This window comes from Mytilus trossulus, chromosome 14 (assembly GCF_036588685.1).
Source record: "Mytilus trossulus isolate FHL-02 chromosome 14, PNRI_Mtr1.1.1.hap1, whole genome shotgun sequence".
NCBI lineage: Eukaryota > Metazoa > Mollusca > Bivalvia > Mytilida > Mytilidae > Mytilus > Mytilus trossulus.
Window position 1 is genome coordinate 34,120,159 of NC_086386.1, and position 21,995 is coordinate 34,142,153.

The 21,995-nt window shown below is 32.3% G+C and overlaps 1 long non-coding RNA gene across 1 annotated transcript in view; it reads right to left on the minus strand.

Annotated features, from left to right (window-relative positions):
* The window catches only part of LOC134695983 (uncharacterized), a 70,511-nt gene that overhangs the window by 14,207 nt on the left and 34,309 nt on the right, over positions 1-21,995 (minus strand). The window contains exons 3-4 of the long non-coding RNA XR_010102875.1: positions 16,088-16,126; positions 8,251-8,384 (exon numbers count right to left, since the gene is read on the minus strand). This is a non-coding gene — a long non-coding RNA (uncharacterized LOC134695983). The remainder of the gene's footprint in view (positions 1-8,250; positions 8,385-16,087; positions 16,127-21,995) is intronic.

Here is a 21,995-nt window from a genome sequence, read left to right on the forward strand (position 1 = left end):
AAATAATATACATAACAGCACTCCTCCTAGTCCTTAGTGCATTGTATAGGTCTTTAGTGCACAAAGGAGTCCTTAGCAGTGTTTAGACGTACCGTTTACTATTCGATTCTAGACCAAAATAAAATTTGAATTTGGAGATATTGAGAAAAATCCAGGAATACAATTTTTTGAGGAAACCATGTACCAAATTCAGCAGTCCTATATTATTAACTCTGTCTCTCCATCTAAAATTTCTTTGCCGTACTTTGTTATTACAATAAACAAATGACCCTTTCATGAAATCAAGAGATATGAGTTGTAAATATAGAGAAATATAATTTTTGTTGATTATTGTTGAAAGAAGTCCATTTACAGGGCTGCAAAACAGATATTATAAGGTACATAATGGTTTGTATCAAATCTGAAATTATTTGTTCCCATGGTAACCAAAAGCAGATCAACTATCTAACTGTTGAGTATATTATTCAAAGATCATTATTTATATGTATCCAATACCTAGAAAACCATGTATTTGATGCTGATTCTGAATTAATTTAACAATTTCAGACCGGTTGCTAGGGCTTTCTTTTGGTTGCTATGGTCTTTCAGCCACTTATATTTAAGCTTATACATTTTTTTTTTATCATTTTTAAACAAATAAGTTTTATTGTCTGTTAAATTACATTATTACAAACAAAATAGCAAAAAGTTTGATAATGAAGAAGTATTATTTTTTGTCATTTTTATGAATTTTACCAATTTTTGTTGCCATGGTAACAAAAAAATTCAAATAAAAACAGATGTTTTTTTCCGGTTTTTAATAATTCAATGTACAAAATTTAAGATGCAACCATAGTTTATAATGACCTTGTCTGCTCAATGTTATTTTTCCTTCATTTAAAGTATGATATTTAAGCCATTTTCAGAAAATGTCAAAATACAGATTTTTGCACCTTTTTAAATACCATTTTAGCCTAATATCAATTTTTTTTTTAAACTCAACATCAAAATATAAACTTCAAATAATGCCTAATTATATGTTGAAATTATTTCTTTTCTTGAAATTGTCATTATCATGAAATTGCTGCAACCAAAAAGTAGACATTTTCCAATTTCCATGCCTGATTTCATCATAAATTCTTTAAAAAAATGGCTGCATGTTTCCATAGCAACCGTTCAAGAAAATAAAAAAAAGACTTGCAAACTTTATTTCAATCTTAACTGCCTATTATATAAAAGAAAAAAGCAGTTCTGAGACATATGATGAATCACCCCCTGCCTGGATCTTACAAATAGCTGTACTTAAAGAGATAACATCATATTTGAATCGTAACGTTGCACTGGAATTGTCTAAGCGCTTTGAAAATTGCCGTTGAAAATTCGGGATGATATTCGTAACTCGGAAAAAAAGATAATCGTAATTATAGGATTGACAAATGAGAAGATAATCGTAACTGGATAGTGTTTATTGTTAGTGACACTAAAAACGTATATATGATAGCACATGATTAAATTATGGTGATGGATTAATCACGTTTCAACAACTTATGACATTTCTGTTTGTGCATATATTAATAAAAGGTCTAATGAAAACAGCTACATACTATAGTATCTTAAAATTGGAAGGTTCAACAAGCTTGATGAAATATACACGAACTACGTTAAAATACAGAAAATTAAAAAAACTAGGAATCTCACAAAATACGGTATGAGCGAAAGTAAGTTATGATATATGGCAATAATTGTGGGGCGAAACGCATGTGTCACCCTTCATCAGATATGTGATTAAGACTGTTAAAAGCATAGTTAATGTAGAAAATATTTTTTTAAATAATTTATTGCAGGTGGCTTAATGTGCTATCCCCCCCGGGAAGCCCCTTCTGATTCAATTCTAGCCCATACCCTTTTATGCCATAATGAAGTAGGAATAACGTTAAGTATTCGCCAGAGACAGTTAGATCATATCATATATTCTATGTTGATAACATACAGAAAATTACATAAAACTAACCCTTGTTATTTGTTTTGCTCGAATATAATTGAACAAATACAAAATCTCCAATACTTGTTTCGAAGGTGACCGTTTTCTAATGGACATTTTCACATGTTTTATCTCCCCCCCCCCCCCACAATCCCTAAGTTGCAAAAGTAACAAGAACGATTCTATTCATCAAAGCACGTACTAAGCTGTACACTGATAATTTTTCATAATTTTGAAACCAGATACTGAAGACGATTTGAACCGTTTCGTGGTGGACATTATCAAAAATAAGGTATCACTCTGGTCCATATAATGTGCTATTTTTTCCAACATTCAAACTGCCGTTATAGAAGCATAAAATCATTTGTAAGACCCTTATGTTTGTATATCTTGCAAACATTGAGAATGAATGTTGAATAGGGCGTTTAGGGACATGCTATTTTTGGTTATTTTGAATCCTTCACGAATCAACAGGCTTCTTAAAATAGTATGTTTCTTTGCTTAAAAATGTTAAATCTAATTGCATGCACTGACTGTAGAAAAACTCACTTGTAACGATCAAACACATTTTTTTAAAAAGTGGCTGGGACATGAAATCACGGTTTTGCTGAAAAAACGCCTATAAATTGAGATATATAAGTAAATTTGTCTTAGCTATTAACCTGTAAGTTTCATTTGTTTTTATTTTCCGTTAATGCAATCAATTAACTGGACATTTGCATTTTAACAAACAAAATACCATTGAAAGGCTGAAAGACATATTAATATTTTTTTCAGTTACTATTATCCGATAAAGAAATTAGGATTATCAAACAAGGAAAATTCCATAGAGTTACGATTATCATCCCGAATTTTTCAACGACAATTTTCAAAGCGCTTAGACAATTACAGTGCACCGTTACGATTCAAATATGATGTAATGGTATAGAAAATCTTGCAGCTGAGTAACTATTGATAAAAACATGCTGTATTTGAGAAAAATGACTGTAAAGATTTAACCTATATCTGCCGTCGCCATATTGGGATAATCGTAATTACAGTTACGATTATCTCTTTAATACCAGTGCAAATGAGGCTGTTAAAAACAGGGGTCCCTAAGTATGCGACCTGGGCTACTATCAGGAAAATAATTGAATAAAAATATTTGTTATCGCTATAAAAAAAGGGCTTGCAGCTGCTACTCATATTTAAAAAAAAAGTCATCAGTACCTGATCATAAAGCTGATGAACCAGGGGTATGTCAAAGAACGTTCATCGGAAGGCACAAAGACCTTGAAGTATAGATTCTGAGTACTGGCATTATTTATCATCTTAGTATTTGTTTGCTGATACCTATATAACATGACTCGGTACTTATATGAACTCATCATAGATACCAGGACTTAATTTTGTATATACGCAAGACGCGTGTTTCGTCTACAAAAGACTCATTAGTGACGCTCAAATTCAAAAAAGTTAAAAAGGTCAAATAAAGTACGAAGTTGAAGAATATAGAGGAGCAAAATTCCTAAAAGTTTTGCCAAATCCAGCTAAGGTAATCTATGCCTGAGGTAGAAAACCCTTAGTATTTCAAAAATTCTAAATTTTGTAAACATCATTGCGCTATTGTGCTATGGTAAATTTTTGTATTCTTGTCTGTCGTGTTTGCTAATGTGATTCATTTTTTTGCCTTATTGTTTTTCCTTTATGACATATTTGTTTGTATTGATAATGATTAAGATTAAATCACAATGTTGACATTTTTATATATTAAGTCAGTTTGTTTTGGTCACTTATTTATGTCAATATAATAAAAATTTTATGCAGCTGTCAAACAAATGAGTGGTTTCGGTTGCTAATACGGGACTTATCATTTTGTTTGACCTGGGAAAAGGGGGGGGGGGGCTCCCCTATAATATTTCACTATTTTTATTTGATCCCACCAGTTAAAACATTTAAAATGTTGATCCCCAATTAATCATGCCAAAATTTAACATGCAAAAACACTAATCATTTTGTATCCAAAAATATTAAAATAAAAAACTCTCAGTGGATTGAGTCTAAAAACATGTTTGAGGAAAAATTGTCTTGAAATAGGGCTCTTTCGTGAGGCGGCTTCCATGAATATAAGTAGGTATAGCAAGCCATTGCTTTGAGTAGTTTTTTCTGACTTTTTTCCCAATTTTCTCATATCATGAATATTGTGCTATTTAAGTGGTATGGAGTCTAAATTAAAAATGATAGAATTTGTTCATACTTTGCCAAAACGACGTATCTATTGATATATGTTCAAAAATATAATAAAAATGATAGGACACCGCGTATTTTATCAAGCTTCATGACAAAATTACACATTTTGTATGGATAATACAGGACAAATCATCATTATATGATAAGAAGCTAATCTTAATGATAGGATTGTAAAATAAAATACGAGAAGATAACTTTTAGAAAAAGCTTTGAGAATATAAAAAGAAAATATAGGGTTACCGTACGTGTCTGCCGGCTAAAATTCAGAATAGCAAAATTCAATGTAGATTCCTTCAAAAAATGCACTATTTTAGAGTAACCTCGGAGTCCGGCTACCTTAAAATTCGAATTTAAAAAAAAATAATACCAAGGTAGAATAATTTACACTTGTAAAAAAATAATATTTATAAGTTAATATCTTATAAACATGATAAATTTGCCATTTAAAATGCAAATTCGTATTTGTAAACCGCATTCCAGCATAACATTTTGCTAAATTGATTGAAAATCTGACCATAGATTCCCTGTTTTTTACAATCCAAGATGGCGAAAGACACCCATACCACATTAAAGAAAACATGATTCAAAGTAGATCTAAAACATTAATTTTTGAAACAGTAACAACACTTTATTTACTAAGAGGAATCTTTTATATATTCCTCTCCTGAACGCTGCTTAAATATAAGTTTTACATAAGGTCTAATTGAAACCTCAATTGAGTCGCTTAACTTTGATATGGATAGTTCATGCTTTCAACTTGAATAGTTCAATTACCCATTAATTGTCACATTCTATTCATTAATGTGTGATAGTAACCACAAAATTTTGATTTATTGGCCTGAAGTATAACTTTTTAGGGGGTTAGAGGTAAAAATGTACAAAAAGGGCACATGAATTGATAGCAAAATAATATATATCGTGATTTTATTAAGGGTTGACCTGAAGTACAACCTTTTAGGGGGTTAGAGCAGGGACGTATATAAGTCCTTGGTTAGAGGTTCAAAGGTACCCAAAGGGTTCTTTAACTGAAAGCAAAATAATGTAAATAGTGATTTTTTTATTAAGGGTTGGTCCTTTATGAGAAATATTTTACCCAAAGTGTTTGAAGGACGTTATTTCAGAATCCACTGTTTGTATGTAGATAAGATGAATATTTAATCATTTATTGGAGAATATATTGCTTTACCCTATATTCTTTTATGATGCGGTGTGATTTGTATTTTTGGACGAAATTTTACACATATCGTTGTAGATTTCGTTTAATTTATACTTCTATCAAACTATTAAGCTGATTAAAACAAAACTTGGCAGCAATACTTGTCAATTTAGTGATCAAAGTGAATAAATATATATACCGTATGTTTGTGGCATAACATCGTGGCCACAAGTTATTTTTTTTCTGTTTAGTATTAAACTTCAAGTTATATATTAAGATCTATTTTGTTACATCTTGTGATCAATTTTATTTGGCAATCGCCAATGGCAGTCAGCAGGGTTAAAGAACATCAGTTGTTCGACCTGTTAGTCAAATGCGTTTTGTTTAAATATACTTCTTCACTTTTTTGGTCTTCTGGAAAATGTTGTTTGTGCGGTTTTAGACCCTTCTACAATGAAATTAGTTTAACATGCACACGTATAAAAATTGCGGGTTTTATCCAACGCAATCATAGGTTTGAACGTAGTTTTTAATTTAGACTCGTAAATTTATATAACGTCTGAATTATTCGAATAATATTAAGCAACTTTTCAGCTTCCTACATTACCAAAGTATTGTAATGTCTAATTTAATTGTAATGAATGGTGTTAAAATTATTTTTCGATTTGACTGTTGTAATGTTCTCCTTGACCTTTGACCTTTTGTCTGCTGAAGTATGTTACATATTTATTTCCATGTGTAAAAAATATTGATCCCCCACTTTGAACTGATAAAAAATGTGAACTTCCCTTTTCCACATACATGGAAAAAACTTGATCCCCCCTTTATTTTGACCAGCCCCTTCCCAGATATTTTTTTTTAAACCAGGTGTTATCAATTATTAACTAATATGCAGTGAAGTTAAGCGTTTAATAGTTCATTGATAACATTCTGGCATATCATAAACTAACAACTTGTAACGTCTCATTTCATTGGCCGAAAGATTCAAGTACAACAGCAGTGTAATAAGTGTGCACGTGAATTGACACAGGTGACCGACAATGGAATTTGTTACTACGAACGTTAAGACAATGATTTGTATAGTTAACAAACATATGGTCAAATGAATAAAAAAATTGTTTTATTAACTTCGAAAAGTGGGGCCGAAATATCATACTGATGTTTTGTATTAAGTAATATTCTAAGTTCTTTATGCATGCAGTAATTCAATTATCTTGTACCCGGCATGATGTAAAATATAAGGATATCAATAAAATAATATACATGTGCCGCTTTTATACGGATGAATATATGAACCACTTTTAATTTCTTTCATACTGACGATAGGTTATAATCCTAACAATGTCGTAGCCACTTATAATAAATATATCATAATACTGATCCATTACAATGATGGGTTGCACTGACATTCCTCTTTTATGGTTTGCATGCTATAAAACAGACCCACAGTAGCCACAAGCGTACCATAAACGGATGAAATTGTCCCCGAAAGATAGAAACATAATAACTTTAATCGTATCATTTGTGCACCTGAGTGAATTCAGTGAAGGCATGTTGTTGTCATAAATTGAAATGTTACATCGGCGAAGATTATTTCTTTTGCATGTGTGGAACTAAATAATAAATTAAAATGAGAAATGTCGTAGTCCCGTTTGAATTGTTTTACATTGTCATTTCGGGGCCTTTTATAGCTGACTATGCGGTATGGGCTTTTTCATTATTGAAAGCCCTATGATGGAGTGTTGTCTCATTGGCAATCATACCACGTCTTCTTTTTTAACTATAAATGTACTGTTTTCGATTTTTAATGAATGAACATTTTTCTTTTAATTTTATACTGTAAGAATAGAGCTGCATAACATTGTTGAACTATCTGTAACTATATGTAGTATGTATTCGTATTTAAAATGAAAAACAAAACGAAATGTGTATGATAAAATGATAAACAAAAAGTTAAGAAATTAAGGATGACTAAATGCATGTACAAGAAGAAACTTACCTTTTTATCAATACATTTTAATGATTTAACGAATAAACACTTTTTTAAAACTGTAACAATTCATGAAAGTAAACCATTATAAGTCAATGTACGGCCTTCAACACGGAGCCGTGGGTCACACTGAACAACAAGCTATAAAGGGACCAAAAATTACTAATGTAAAACCATTCAAACGGGAAAACCAACGTTCCAATGTTAACAATATATAATTTACGTTCGTTTTTCAACCGAGAATAGCAAAATCTCATGAAGTATATCGTTGGAGTTTATAAACTACATTTAATTATCCCTTGTGCCATGATTGGCCATTTACGTTTTTTTCTTGTTAAATGAAAGGATGATTGGTTACATGTTAAGAATTTACTTACAATTTCGGGATTTTTTTTTCTTCAAGTAAACGGAATCAGAAAAAAAATCACTATCCTATGTCGAATACCTAAAACTTGGCAAGAATATATAAAGTGAGTGGGATTGGAATTATGTATGCGAATACGACAATGGAAGCTTTAAACGACCTTGATTAGCTACGTGAATATTAAGCAGTCCATTCAACGTCATAGTACATGTGTTCAATTTTTGGAGGTGTGTGGTCGAAGGTTTGAATTGACAAATGAAAACATTCGTTCCTTAGAGAGGTAATCTAATAAAGTTTGTTTGACTGATTATGTCGCACGACCTTTCGCTAAGCTTGGCCGCAATTCGGTGTAAGAAAATGCCTATACCAAGTCAGGAATATGAAGTGTTTGAGCTTTGATTTTTTCCCTTTTTTAAGGGTTTTCCATTTTGAATTTTCCCTGGAGTTTGGTATTTTTGTGTTTTTCACAGACGCCTATTTAAATTTTTGATATGACACATCAATTTTAACTTTAGTTTTAATACAGATTTCTATATTGATACAAAACTTACATAAACAAGTGATTCCGGTATTTTGCTTAACTCTCCGTCGCCTTCAATTTCAATATTACCAATGCAAAATGATATTTGAGGATCGTCAATGTTTTTTATGACTACATAATTATCAGATAATGATGAAGAGGAACCTGAAAAGATAAATAGTTAAGAATATTGATTTTGGAACGGAAAAAAAAATTCTGACTTCTTTTGTGGTCAAAACGTCTACTGTTTCGACTGACTTGAATAGTATTTGGTACAGTTGAGTTGAATACTTTAAAATTATATGAGTAACGCTTAACATGACTAATGTATCAATATAATATGTAAGTTCGTATAACATTATAGTTTGCAACAGGCTGAATGTACCATCTCTATTTCTAGTTACAAAAATTCTTTACAATCACTGAACGTCGACACGTTTTAATTAGGCCATATACTAGGATGCGTTAAAGTTAATGTATGTAATTAATGTACGAAACTACTACTAATAGACATTTGCGAAAACTAGGTTATACCTTGGGTGACAAAAACAAGGGATTATCTCAAAATGAATAAAGAAACTATTAGAAATATATTGTCAATTTGATCGAGTGACAGTTGCCGACCTCAAAGCACCCACCTATCATACTGCTATAGTATATAGCATTCGAAAGCTTATTGGCCATATTTTCCGCTTTGATGGGTCTTTATTAATTCGTCCAATGCATTTTTTTTAAAAATAAAGGTGAATAGTCAAAAATGAAAGTTCCTAAATTTTGCTAAAAACTTGTATGGTATATTTTTCTGGAGAAAAAAATATCTGCACCTTATAAAACAAAACTCTAATCAAATGCAAACTAAAATGTTGATTCGGCAATATTTACAGAACATTACATATCTTGAAAAAGACTTTTCAAAATGATAAAATTGCTATTAGATATTAATGTGTCATGCAGTTTGAATATATATTAAAAAAAAAGGGAAATAATGAAATAAATGTTTAAAAAAATCATTTCACTTGAAAATTTTATTCTATAATGTAATGAATTGTTTTGTTTTCATGGCCATTATTATTTTTTTTTATCGCAGACATTGTTGGTGATGTAGTAATAAAAAAATACACAGAACCTTTTTATTCTTTACGATATACCAAGTGTACCTTTTTATATGTCTTGAATTGATTCCCCTAAAAAAATTTAAAACAAATAAAAAAATAGGGGTGATGATGACGTATAATCATGTTCGGTGCATTATTTTAGGAGACTGTATTTACTGAAACATTCCTCCTTTTATCGTTCAATATAAGGCCGCCGATAATTTTCGGGCATGTGCAAGAGAAAAAAAGGAGGATGGGAAAAGTTAGCAACAGCAGGCGTGTGTATGTAGAACATGTTATAAAAGAATTAAAAACGTTTAGAGTCGTTAGTTTGTTGTACCGTCACATAAGATGGCAGTTTTTATGTGTTGTATAACTGTGTGCTGGATTATTAAAAACAGTCTATGGAAGAAGGGAATCGATCGTAAACGTTTATTTTACCAACGAGTAATATTGTCTCCTATCAACGAGTTGCATTGTGGGAAATTTCAGACGAATAATAGCATTTGTACGAAGAAACACTAAAATTAAATGAATGGCAGTATAACTACTTTTTCAGAGACTATCATCCCCTATCTGATTTGATACAATTTACAGATGGGTGCAGTCCTAACCTGTACAGCAAGTTAACTTGATAACCAGTCATTTGGACTGGTCAAAGTTAACCTGTGACCGAACTTAGAACTGCTCTGACCAGTCCTAGGACCAAAATCTAGTTAACTTGAAAAGCGGACTTGGTCCTAGGACTGTTTTTATGTCTGCCAAAAAGTTTACTTGGAAACAGGTCCGCCATTGAAATAAGTTAACTTCGAACCAGTCCTGTCAAAAGTCAACTTTGGAACCAGTCCTGTCATAAAGTTAACATAAGTTAACTTCGAAACCAGTCCTGCCACAAAGTTAACATAAGTTAACTTTTGCTTTGACAAATCCGATCAAAACCAGACCTGTTCCCAAGTTAACCTTTGACTGGTCTGCTCAACACTAAGTTAACTTGTAACCAGGACCACTCTATACGATTTAAAAAAAATATTTTTAATATCTCTGTTTCGTAGTGTAAACATCGAAATTAAAGTAAAATTAATACTTCCGTTTTATAAACAGTATTAAACACAAAATGAATTATTTGAAAATTAAGTACTCATAAAACGTTGCTTGTAACACAAATTTATCTGTAATCTGACCATCTATCAATTATAAAAACGATCTTGGTTACAATGATAACTGGCACTGAATATATATGTCATTACCTATCAAATTCAACCATATTTGAACTTTATTATGTATATCTTTGGAAAGAAGTATGTTTCATGTTAGTTGTATACGTCCTTGTTAGTAATACATCTTGAACTATGCAGTCACAATCTGCAATAGTTTAATTCATTTACACACATGACTACAAATTTTTGTTCGCATAAATTTCGGATGACAGCATGTCCTCCTTTTATTCAAAACATTGATACGTAACAAAATTTCAGTAGTTTTGATACCTCAAGCAGATTTGTACATCAAATTATTTGACCGCATCAACCAAAACTGATCATATGTGCACTTTAATTTGTAAATCTATATACCCGCATAGTAAATCAGCCAAATTTTTTATGTCAGAATTCAATGTATAATACAATGGACAACGATATTGCAATATAATAAGAACAAATTTTTGTTCGCATAAATTAAGGGTGACAGCATGTCCTCTTTTTACACAAAATACTGATACGTATCAAAATTTCAGTAGTTTTGATACCTCATGCTGACTTGTACAACACAATTATTTGACCGCTTTGACCAAAACTGACCATATGTGCACCTTGATTTGTAAATCTATATACCCGCATAGTAAATCAGCCATATTTTTTATGTCAGGATTCAATGTATAATACAATGGACAGCCATATTGCAATATAATAAGAACAATTCTTTGTCCGCATAAATTTAGGGTGCCAGCATGTCCTCTTTTTACTCAAAATACTGATACGTAACAAAAATTCAGTAGTTTTCATACCTCATGCTGACTTGTACATCAACATTTTTGACCACATTGACCAAAACTGACCATACATGCTTTATGTGCACTTTAATTTGGAAATCTATTTACCCGCAGAGTAAATCAGCCATATTTTTTATGTCAGGATTCAATGTACAATACAATGAACACCAATATTCCAATATAATAAGAACAAATTTTTGTTCACATAAATTTAGGGTGCCAGCATGTCCTCTTTTTACTCAAAATACTGATACGTAACAAAATTTCAGTAGTTTTCATACCTCAAGCTTACTTGTACAAAAAATTATTTGACCGCATTGACCAAAACTGACCATATGTGAACATTAAATTGTAAATCTATATAGATATAGGAAGATGTGGTGTGAGTGCCAATGAGACAACTCTCCATCGAAATAACAATTTAAAAAGTAAACCATTATAGGTTAAAGTACGGCCTTCAACACGGAACCTTGGCTCACACCGAACAACAAGCTATAAAGGGCCCCAAAATTACCTGCATAGTTAATCAGCCATATTTTTAATGTTCGGATTCAATGTATAATTACAATAGACAGCAATATTGCAATATACTAAGAACAACTTTTTGTTGTATAAATTTAGGACACCAGCATGACCTCCTTTTACTAAACATATTGGTATGTAACAAAATTTCAGTAGTTTTAATACCTCATGCTCACTTGTACAACACAATTGTTTGACTGCATCGACCAAAACTGACCATATGTGAACTTTAAATTGTAAATCTATATACCTGCATAGTTAATCAGCTATGTTTTAATGTCAGGAGTTTTTAGTAGGACCATAAATGTACATGTAATCAATAATATTGGAAAACTATATAAATGCAAAAAAAAAAATCCGCATAAAATGAGAGTGTCAGCAATTCATCTCTTTATTCAAAATAACAGTCACTACATATATAGTAGTTCATGTTAGTGTGTATAACACAAAACTATTATGCCGCATCGACCCAGCCGATTGAACTTTTGACGCATACAACAATCACTTTTCCATTGTGGCGTCAGATATTTTGTTTGATGACATCCAAATTTTACGGAAACCTGTGTGATATCCAGCAATGGCGGACAAATAGCGATATAAAGGTGTATTCATTTGTAAATACTACACTAGTTACAATGATTTAATAAAAAAGGTTCTCTTCTGGAAATGGTATACTGTTTATCTATTATGTCGGTCGATTGATTTTGCCTATAGTTATACCTCAAGTGGCAACTATTTCATTAAAGTGCGCATTGAGTATAATTCTGGGACGTCCCTTATCTCAAAGTTAAACAATCGGCAAAGACAAAACTTCTCTTGACCAATCGGATGAATTTGACGAGATTGATGATAGTTTTACCACACCGTATGCTTACGGACACTGTACAATTTCTGTTAGAATGTTCTGCGGAAAATAGAATAGTTAATCCAATGCAAAGAAGTTGAATAACAATGAAATATATCCATGCATGTACAAATTTATGCATACAGTAAAATCAAGGAAGAGACAGGTAAAAAACGGGGAACGAAGCAACGTCGACAATGTTGTTGATATCCCGTGAATATTGCTCCGAAGCGTTGGACAACCTTTCTATCCGTCTTCTAATAAAACAAACCCACTCTATGTGATTGTATAGGCATTTTTTTAAAAATTTATTTAAGAATACCAAATAAAAAAAAGAGAATTTGTATAATATCTAGTAAAGTCTAGCGAGTAAAGAATAAATGATATCTGTGGAAAAACAATGCGAATGTTGTTTACGTATTTTAATTAAAGTTCAAGTCTGATATGAAAACTCTTATAACGATGTACTATCATAAGCAGACAGGTCTGGTCAATAGCAGACTTGTCCACAGGTCTGATCAAAAGCAGACCTGTCCTCGGGTCTGGTCAGGAGCAGACCTGTCCACAGGTCTGGTCTGAGGCAGACCTGTCCTCAGGACTGGTCAAAAGCAGACTTGTCCACAGGTTGGTCTGGGGCAGACCTGTCCCCAGAACTGGTTAAAAGCAGACTTGTTCACATGTCTGGTCTGGAGCAGACCTGTCGATAGTTCTGCAGCAGTCCTAAAAAAGCAGACCGTAGTTCTGGTCCACCAACGACGAAGTTAACTTGCTTGACTGCTTAAAAATTCTCAACTCTAAGTTAACTTTTGTCAAGGTTAGGACCACACCCATCTGTACATGTTACACTAGATTGTATTATCTCAATATGTTCAGTCAGGTAAACGAAAGTATAAAACCAGAACATATATGGTCATTGTGTAATCAAACTTTTTGACATGTATTGTAAAATACAAATAAAACAAGGGTAAATATTTAAAACTGAAGTAATACATATTGAAATCTGACAGTGGTAATTCAAAGGTAAGGAAATTTCAAACCAAGAAAAATTGTCTTTATCATTTATTTAATTATTATGGGTAACAGAGAAAATAAAGCTAACAAGGAACATCCGGACTTTTCGACAACTAGAACTTCAAATGCATTCTAAATCTTAACCAGAGAGAGGCCATTATTTTCATTACTTTCGTCAATTAGAACTATTCGACTCCAAATATTTTTCGGCAGTTCTACGCTAAAATATATTGGGGCAGATGTAATCCAAACCAGATCTAGACCAGATCTAAACAGGCAAACTTACCACATCTTATTTTTTTTATATATATCATGACATTCTATATAGCAATCTTTCTATTCTTGAACCGATTCCTAATCCTCTACCTCGAAACCGATTTTAACAATTCTAACAAGAAACTGTACCACAGTAAATTAAAGTGTTCAGAGATAGAACTGCTTTAGAAAAATCAATTCAAATAAACAACAATACATTTTGATGCATGTAGCTCCTCAGACTGTTTTTAACTGAATACATCTGATTCGGCCTTTAACGTATCAGTTTATTAGTTTGGTACCTTTGATATATTTATCTCAATCGAATAGTTTTTAATCGATTTTATTTCATTTTACGAAAATAATCATCAATTTACCTTAACACGCTTTATTTAAATATATACAGTCCGCCAAAAGTTAAGCACCACCGATACATAACTAGCAATATTTTTTAATATTGCGAATAACAAATTTATGATTGGTGTTATGAAAAGCCTTCAACATACACTGAGCAGCCAAGCAATATTTTTTTTTTTATAAAAGTGCATCTCCGCGTTAACAAATACACTGTTTCTCCTGGTGGTCGTGTTAGTGTTCGAACATTGATTCCGTCGACTTCATAGAGGCAACCGAATAGCAAGTCGTATTGTCAAAAGGCATGCCCTAACAGGCAGGCACTGTACAGACAGGCTTCAATAGGAGAATTACTATCTATGCTCTAACATGTGAACCTGACAAAACACTCATTGGTCAGATGAGTCGGTTCATGTTTCGACCAGTAGACGCCATAATACGAATTTCGTGCGAAAATAATAAGGCCCAGGACCAAAACAACATTTGCCCAATGCTTTTTTTCGGTCCTGGTGGTGTTACAGTACTGGGTTGCTTCTTATACCGTTGAAAGCCGGGTATGCATATCCTGCAGGGTCACATAAACGGACAGACATATAAAGATTTAGTGCATAAAAACATTGTAGTCCTTTATTTTGATAATCCCCCAGCTGCGACAACATGGTCACGACCCTTGTACACGGACGACAACGCCAGATCACACAGGGCACTGATGGTAAACGAGTCCAAAGAGTAAAAAGCCATTTACACTATCTGTTGGCCTTCCATGTTTTCATACATAAACCCTATAGAACATGTCTGGGATGTCATTGGCAGAAATCTCAATCGCAGAGACCAACCTTCACAAATTTTTGTCGATTTAGAAGTTGTAATTGTTAATGAATGGCTTAGATTTCCACAACTAAAGTTTTGAATGCTTGGAACGACGTCGTGTTATGGAACTGTACCGGAAGAGAGGTTGTTACACATGCTATTGACTTAAAGATTGACATTAGATTTGGAGAACATACCAAAACTTATATCTAAAAAAAAATTAATGATATTTGGTGATTAATTGTTGTAAAAAATAAAATCACATTGAAACTTTAATTCCGTTTTTAATTTGTGTAATTTGCACTATTTCTATGAACGTAAAACCTAAATACATGGAACCTCCATAATTGACAAAAATTATATTAGTGGATTGTTTATGGCATATGTTAGCAAAATTGCTCCATGAACGTTTCCTTTTTTCGAGGAATAATTGATTTTGGTGCTTAACTTTTGTGCGTTCTGTATATATGATAAAACAATATTCTAATTAACATATGGAGGCATATTAAAGAGTTCACCCGTCAATAATTTAGTTTACCAATACATTGATCTTTGACTGTAGTTTCAATAAGCTAAACCTTCTGTTGTAACTTGAACACCAAAATCAGTAAATAGCTTTATTGCGTTGGTTTTCTACTTCGTTAATGAATAGCAACAGCTTTTTGAAAAGCACCTCTAGATCTGCGTGTCATTATGACCACTCGGAATAAAAGTATAACACTCAATTGGTTTTATATATTTTTGAGATGCTTTTCAAAGCATAAGTTTAAACCGTGTTTGTATAAGAAATACATATCCCAAAGTAACACAAACAAACAAAACAGAAAAAAGCTGTGAAGAATATTTATAGACGATATACTCTAATGTTAGATGGGGAATTGAAGATCTGAAGTCGTCATTTTCTTTCATAAACCCCCGCCTATTAAAAACCAAATTTTCAAACATGTACAAGGATAATGAATTTAAAATGCAACAACGTTTATTCACTTACCAAATGAAAATTCATCTGAAAATTGGCCATCGACTGGTTCTAAAAAAGAAAAAAAGTAAATAATTCATTTAAACCATCTTCTTGTCCCAGTATATTATGAACTGTGTAACAACCCCATTTGACCGAGTGCTCGTGTGTGCAAATTGTAAAGGGGGCACACCAAGCCATAAGTGCATTGAAATAACACACTCTTGTGATTTGTCATACGTTTGAGCCTTCTTTTTAGTTGTATTAATACAGGTAAATTAATTTTGATTATAAAACTGATCCTCTGTTGTCTTTAGAATACTCACTTAATTTAACTTGCACTTTGTCATTCACTTGTAAATATAGGCATTGGCGTTAATATAACTTAATGTCAATAAAATTATGAAACCTTTATGGACTTTTTTGCTATTTATAAGAAGCTTCTAGAGTATACACTTGAATAATTCTTAATTTTCCATGTGTATACATAATAGATACAGTTTAAATTGTTATTAACAGGTTAAAGAAATCTGAGTTTTGAGACATAGCTATCAAGTCCCACCTTTATAAAATATCATGAAGCTAGACTGGCTAGTGTAAATAGTAATCAAATGCACCAGGTTTATAATTAAGTACGTCAAACGCGCGTTTCGTCTACATAAGACTCATCAGTGACGATCATATCATAATATCTATAAAACCAAACAAACAAGTACAAAGTTGAAGAGAAAAAAATCTAAGAATGTGCAAAATACGGTTTATCTCCTTCAGTTTTTTTTTTATAGAAAAATCAGGAAATTTACAAAAAAATGACCAGATTATTGATATTCAAATCAACATCGAAGTGTTGACTTCTGGGCTGGTGATACCCTCGGGGACGCAATGTAACTGTTTCAGAGAAGAAAAAAATTAATCAAATGTTCTTAATTTGTGATATGTCAACTAAGTTGCTAAGTACATATAGATCATCATACACAGGTAAAATATCTAAATATGTTTTACGGCTCGTCTACGGACGAATAGTACCACGGACGTACAACTTCCGTTACTTCTCATCCGTAAAAGGTCCGTTAAACATCCGTAATACAGATGTTTTGTACCACGGACGTATAATGTCTATTATTATGCAGTATAAAAGGAAAGGTAACACACGGCCACCGACAGCTTTATTTTTTGTAGAGCCCAGGTGGTCGTGTGGTCTAGCGGGACGGCTGCAGTGCAGGCGGTTTGGTGTCACGATATCACAGTAGCATGGGTTCGAATCCCGGCGAGGGAAGAAAAAAAAATTTGCGAAAGCAAATTAACAGATCTAACATTGTTGGGTTGATATTTAATTGTATATACATTATGTTCACAGCCATGTATCACCACCATTGATGGCGATCTGATGGATAAATCTGTTGTAGAGTTGTCACTGACTCAGACGTTCTTATATTTTCTATAATTATTTTCTGTGACTGTATCTTACATTAATTTGTAGGACCCTTTACTATAGATAATTTAGCTGATCTGTAACTATAACATCTTCATGCCTTATATATCATGTACTGTAGTACGCCGCTAGATTAAAACTCACGTGGAAACGTAACACACGGCCAGCGAAAGCTCTGTATTTGAGAGCCCAGGTGGTCATGTGGTCTAGCGGGACGGCCGCAGTGCAGACGATTTGGTGTCACGATATCACAGTAGCATGGGTTCGAATCCCGGCGAGGAAAGACCCAAAAATTTGCGAAAGCAAATTTACAGATCTAACATTGTGGGGTTGATGTTTAGATGAGTTGTATATATATTATATTTATACTGTGATATCGTGACACCAAATCGCCTGCACTGCAGCCGTCCCGCTACACCACACGACCACCTGGGCTCTACAAATAATAGAGCTTTCGCTGGCCATGAGTTACCTTTCTTCGTCAGTTTTAATCTAGCGGCGTACTACAGTACATGATATATAAGGCATGAAGATGTTATTGTTACAGATCAGCTAAATTATCTGTAGTAAAGGATCCTACAAATTAATGTAAGATACAGTATATGACACACTTATTGTAGTATATAACACACGTATTATAGTATATAGTATAGTTGTATTTTTTTACAGATGCATTGTATTGCGGAAACTTTTGATGGAACTGTCAATGAAAAAATGCTATACTTTATTTGAAGGTGATTATTCTTTTTATCTTTTTACCCGTTTAACGATAATGACGTTACAGTAACAGTAAACACAAGAATGTGTCCCCAGAACACGGATGCCATACTCGCACTATTATTTTCTCTGTTCACGCGACCGTGAAATTTGGGTTAGAACTTTAATTTGACATTAAAATTAGAACGATCATAACATAAGGAACATATCTACTAAGTTTCAGGTTGATTGGACTTCAACTTCACCAAAAAATACCTCGACCAAAAACTTTAACCTGAAACTTCGCAGACGAACGAACGAACGAACGGACTATCGTAGGTGGGGCTTAAAAATACTATTCACTGAAAGCAAGAATCTCCCAGACAAAGTTCAACAGTTAAGAGACAGCTTCTGTGAAGTTTCTTCTCAAATATCACTGATTGCAACAAAACGATTGAAAACAAGATTTCACAATAAACCAGGTCTCGTTAAATTCAGATTTCAAAGTTAGGATCAGAAAATAGTATTACTCAATTATAAATATATGTTGAAAGTTATTGATTATTACAAACATGTTTACATCCAGTCCTCTAAATCACGATAAATCGAAACAAATACACGGAAGATTTTACGGTAATTTCCACAAGGTAAATCGTAAAACAAACGGGAAATTCGTATTAATCGAATGGATCGGTTCCTGATACTGACAATACTGAAATGGAAACAAAGAACCAATAGGACAACACCCTGAAAACTGTGGTAATATTAATATTGGGACACTTAAATATTTGCGGATGGAATCAACATAATCAGGAATTATATGTACAGCAATTTTAGAGAATGTGAAAGCATTTTTTTTAAACGCATTTTGAAAGAAATCTTTGAAATTGAAGTTGATGGTTATACTTTGAAATGATTTAATAGACAATATATTCATAGGAATGCACCAAAGGCATCAGGTGGTGTAGGACTCTTGATTTAATACTGGATTTTTGAAGAATATAAATATGATACGATTGACCTAACTCGAGATGGCGTTTTATGTGGTAGATTTTCAGTAAAAAGCACAGTTTTCAATTTTGTGGTATTTTCGTGTTATGTATTTCCTGAAAACTCAGTTTGGAGGATATTTTGCACATATCTTATCTGATATATAAGAACAATGCAATACAGACGCTATTTTTCTATGTTGCGATTTTAACGCATGAATAGGATCACTGAGGGATTTTTCAGATTTTGATGACTTACCGTTAGGATTATCGCTTGATAAAAACCCGTTAACCAACATGGAAACAGTTTCTTGGAATTTTTGAACGAATCTAATCGAAAATGTTCGTCTTGAATAGAAGATTTGATCAAGATAAAGATTACTTCACATTCTTATCAGGGAGATTATCGAGACCAGTGTATTTCGTATGAAACAATCACAACAAGATCTATTGTAGAAAAGACAAATCTTTTCAACTTCTTTGGTAAACATAGCAAACTTCCAGACAGTTTAGTCTTGGTATTTATAAAATCCACATTTACAGACAACATTCAAGGCAGCCCTACTCAATCAACAAGGCAATTTAAATCAAAATTAATGCCAAATGATATTTATTCTTCTGATGTGTAAAATTTAATTGCTAAATGTTATAAGTCACATTGAAGAAATTAGAGAATATTCCAAAAAATATATAGATAACATATTCACGGAACTATGTGATAAATAATACAGGAGATGAACGATAAAATTCCAGTTTTTAACAGCAGTGCAACCTCGAAAAAAGGACTAAAGATGAAAAGCAATTTTGGAACGATAACCTACAGAAATTATGATATAATTTGAATTTAAAAGAAAACAGCATTTGAAGTCCAAAGGACGTACCAATGTGAAAAAGGAACTAAGCTTCGCCAGTATTAAAGAAGATGTGCACTGATATTAAAACTATGACGACGAATAATGCTTAAGATTTTTGGAACAAAATCAAACAGCTAGGGACTCGTAGACATTCCTCTTTACCAATGGAATTAATGACAAGGATGATGAGATTGTTAGTGATGAAAAAATTGCTTTAGAAAAATGAAAAAAAACCAGATTTTTAAAATAAATATAATATGGATAATTCATCGGTTACGATGGTTGCCTTTAGTCATAAAGTCATATTAGAAGAAAGAATGATCGATTTTTTCTTTCACAAAACGTAGACAACACTTATTTTAAATCATTTACATGTATATAAAATTCCTGATGTCAATCTGAATTAATACTATAGTATCTATTGGAAGTGACTTATATGTCCATTGGGCCGGGCGTAATTTATTTGAAATATTTCAATAGTGTACATATTCTTTTATACACAATTTTCCTGTCATAAACATATTTGTATTGTATTGAATTGTATTCTAAAACCAGTTGTTGGCATGGTACGGGTTATACTCTTCTTGTATATCTCATTGTTGTATGATACTATATCCCTAATGGGAGAGATTATGTTTGTTTTTATATGATGAAGACATAACCTTAAATCAGTTCAATTGAGGTCCATGTCAGTAACTGCTAGTAGTTCACAAGTGTAACTCCGCCGCATGTGTGCACTTTTCAGGAGCCTTGTTTTATTAAATTTAGTTCATTCAATATATGTTTTTGAGTTTAGTTTGATGTCGATTTTCAACAAACAAGTACATATGTGGTTCATTGACCAGCTGAAGCCAACTTCTGGTAGTATGATTTTCTCGCTGTGTTGATAAGCCATTGCTGGCCACCATATGTTTTCTACCCTTTTCTAATGATTTTGTGTGCCCATTTTCATTCTCAATTTTAAAGTGTTTTGCAACAATATATTTGTTGGTACCTAAGCGGAATATACGTTGTATTTAATTTCACAAGAGACGACTTTTGAGAGGCCATCCTAACAAACGATTGTGTTTCGATTTATCAAAATGGAAAGTTGCAGATATATTGTTTTGCTCCGTTTTTCCTTATTATTATCTTATCGTTATTCTTATCTTTTACATTAAGCCTGTTCGACAATTTTTAAAAAGAAGCAAAGAATGGAACTTTATTTAATCGTCGGAATGAGTGAATATCGAAGGTTTACCTCACCTTTTTTGACAATTTTAATAGATTCGATATAACTTTGTATTGCAGTAATTATATTTAAATTTTGCTTGATTCTTAAAATAATCTTCTTTCTATTTAAATTGACAAATCATGGTTTAGTATATTGATTATTTTTCAATAACTTTGAACATTCAAACATTTTATAATAAATCAGTTCAAATGCAACTTGTATATCAGCTGGTGACACAATTTAAAGTAACGTGAGTGTAATACGTGTATGTTGATCAATTATAAGCTGTTTAAACTGTTTAAACTGCTTACTTTATTATTTTACGCTCACGGAAGTAAAAACGGACGTCATAGATATCAATTAAAAAAAGCATACAAGACCAACTGGACTAGAGGCTTCTGTCTTGGGATATGCACAGAAATGCTGCATGATTAAACAAGTTTTGTGAGATCTCAATTTTCAACCTTTACCTCTAGTCAATGAAGAATAAATTAAACACTTAGCAATATGCAAAGGAAAACTCAGTTTAAAAAGAGGTTTGAGTCCGATTTCAGAATATTTTACAAAAGAACATATTAAGTAAAATAGGTAAAATAACAATTGATGCATTATAAATAAACACAGGACTCTGTGTCTCTATTAATATATATATATAACCCTTAAGGAGTTCAGTATCATGAATAAAAGCAACAGTAATATATTGCTATTCGAAGGTTATAAATCAATTGAGATTGAATTGAAAAAATATCCGGGTTTA